The sequence below is a fragment of the Corvus kubaryi genome, unplaced genomic scaffold (assembly GCF_017639235.1).
Source record: "Corvus kubaryi isolate FWS band 111438036 unplaced genomic scaffold, C.kubaryi_AGA036_p1.0 split1-37344, whole genome shotgun sequence".
In the NCBI taxonomy this organism is placed as follows: Eukaryota; Metazoa; Chordata; class Aves; order Passeriformes; family Corvidae; genus Corvus; species Corvus kubaryi.
In genome coordinates, this window is record NW_024582077.1 from 156,771 (window position 1) to 159,228 (window position 2,458).

General features: G+C 51.7%; 1 protein-coding gene across 1 annotated transcript in view; it reads right to left on the reverse strand.

The window, feature by feature from the left end:
- Positions 1–2,458, reverse strand: part of PAX7 (paired box 7) — a 65,526-nt gene that overhangs the window by 60,196 nt on the left and 2,872 nt on the right. The gene's annotated exons all lie outside the window — the stretch shown is intronic.

The following is a 2,458-nucleotide window of genomic DNA, read 5'->3' on the forward strand; positions in this document are numbered from 1 at the left end:
GGGGAAGGGGATAGAGGGGAGTGGGATAGAGGGGGAATGGGATAGAGGGAAGGGGATAGAGGGGGAAGGGGATAGAGGGGGAATGGGATAGAGAAGGAGTGGGATAGAGGTGTCCACTTCCATGTGAGACATCCTAAAGCCAGGAACTCCCAGCTCCAAGCCCAACGTTGCCCTGTGACGCAGCTTTACCCCGTAGCACAGAAGGTAATGACATTTATAAATAAAATCATATTCCCATGGAATTCAACAGCTTTTGGACACTCTTTGCAAGCGGGGTTTCCCAGCTCAGCATTTTACAATTTCTGTTTCCCAGGGATGATTTCAGCTCTCAGAGAAGGCGCTGCTAAAATCAAATTAAAATCCAAACCACACCCCGTGTTTTGCTTCCCTGATTATCTCTGCCTAACCCTGGTGTGAGCATGGCTGGGACTCGAGGAAGGCCTTGGCCACTGGACCCTTACTGGTCTTTACTGGGTTGGAACCAGAGGTTCAGGATTGGGAGCACAAAGATTTTGGTCCATGCCCTAGTTGGGCTGGGAATTCTGGGGTAAAACTCTGCTCCTAAAAGCCCCCGGGGGAGGCCCTGTTTGGGTTTGGGCCAATTGGACAGACCCTGTGGCCATAAATCGGTGCAGCCCTGCGCAGAACGAGGCCGTTCATTCCCTGCAGTTGGGAAATGTTTCAGAAAACCCACATTTCTGTGGAATGCTCCCAGATTCCAGGATTGCTCCGAGCCCTTTTATGAACCAGCAGAGGCGTTTTCTGCCGGGCGGGAATCGCCGGGGATCCACCAGGAAAAGGACTGATAAAGCACCGGCTCGCAACTCTGCTGCCTGCTTTAATTTGGGATTGAAATGAGAGTTTCCCAGTGCAGGGAATTTCCTGGGGATTCGTATCAAAAAATCAGCATCACAGTGCTCCCACCTCCTGTATTCCCAGGAATCCCCCATGGAGGAGCCAGGATCCCAAACCCACTCATGCCCAGCTGTGACCACCTGAGTCACCCCCAGGTGATGCTGAGGAGCCAAAAACACCCTCTGAGGGGTTTTTTTTGGGAACAATTTTGGCCGATATTTGGATGTAAAACTTCAGAGCCTGCCACATCTGACTCGGCACAGCACCAGGAAAAAAGGGAGAACCTCCGCGGCAGGGAATATTTGTGGGAAACATTTCCAGTGGGGAAATTTCCAGGTGACTTGAGGCTGAAGGGGATAATTTGGAGAGTTTTGTTTTAAGTTCTGTTTCTTGCTGCTGGTGAAATAACAGGATTAAGCAACGAGGGTTGTTGGTAACCTGCCCTAAAAATGGAGCAGCTTTGGGAAAACCAGTCCACAGCTGGGATTGTCCAGGACAAGGATTAATTCCAGCTCTCCAGCCTCGTGGCTGATGGATCTGGTGGCTTTTGTGACATCAGCATCACTTGGAGAGGTCATTTCTACACCTACAGAAGAATCTCCTGGCAAAAGGATTTTCCTGCTGAAAACCACTCCACAAACAAATTCCCCATTGTTTATGGGAAATGAGTTGTTCTGGGAAACAGTCCCTCCACCAGGAATGCCGGGGAGAAAAGCTTCAAAGCTGTCACAGAATCCCTTCTAAGGGTTTTTTTTCCCACATCAAAACATGAGATAATTAAAAAAACGGGTGAAAGAATCCCAGAAAACATCCAAGATCAAAATCAAAGCTCCCACTAAATTAACGGAGTGGATTCCTGCTAATTCCCAAATCCGTGAATGCTCGGGACATTCATGGGTTGTTTTCTGGGAGGGTGGAAAGAGGAGCTCGCAGATGGGTGAGAATTCCTTCGGTTTGGGCCTGTGAGTCAGGACACTGCCTGGCACAAGCACAAATCCCTGGAATTTCCACTGGCTGCCCACCGCCATCCCGATTCCCCCGGAAATCCACTCAGGCTCATCCCTGGCTCTGCTCGGTTTGGGATTAACCTGTTAACAGCTCATCCCTTTGGAAGCCTGAGCTGGAATGCTGCATCCCAAGCACCCCGACACCGCCGTGACCCGGCCAAAACCCCGCTCAGCCTCCCAGGGTATTCCGAGAAACCGGAGCTGGGAGCGGCTCCCCCCAGGCCCCGTCTGCTTGTTCAGCTCGTGGGTTTTATGAGCTGTCAACGTGTCAAACTTCCAGTTATCCCGACAGCTGCGTGCCCAGCCGGGCTCCAGGCCCTGCCAGGAAGGTCTGACGGAGCCAGCAGCTTCCCACAGGGAGGAGGGGATGGAATGGGAGCTCCCAGGGATGGGGGAGAAGGAGCAGCACTGGGGGGAATTCTCCTTCCACGTGGAGAGGCCAAGAGAGGAGAGAGGAGCAGAGAGAGATGGACAAACCTGCTTGGATTTGTCCGGGGAGCATCAAAGTGGGATTCCAGCACAGGAATATGATGCAGGAGTAGGAGTAGGAGTAGGAGTAGGAGTAGGAGTAGAAATAGGAATAGGAGTAGGAATAG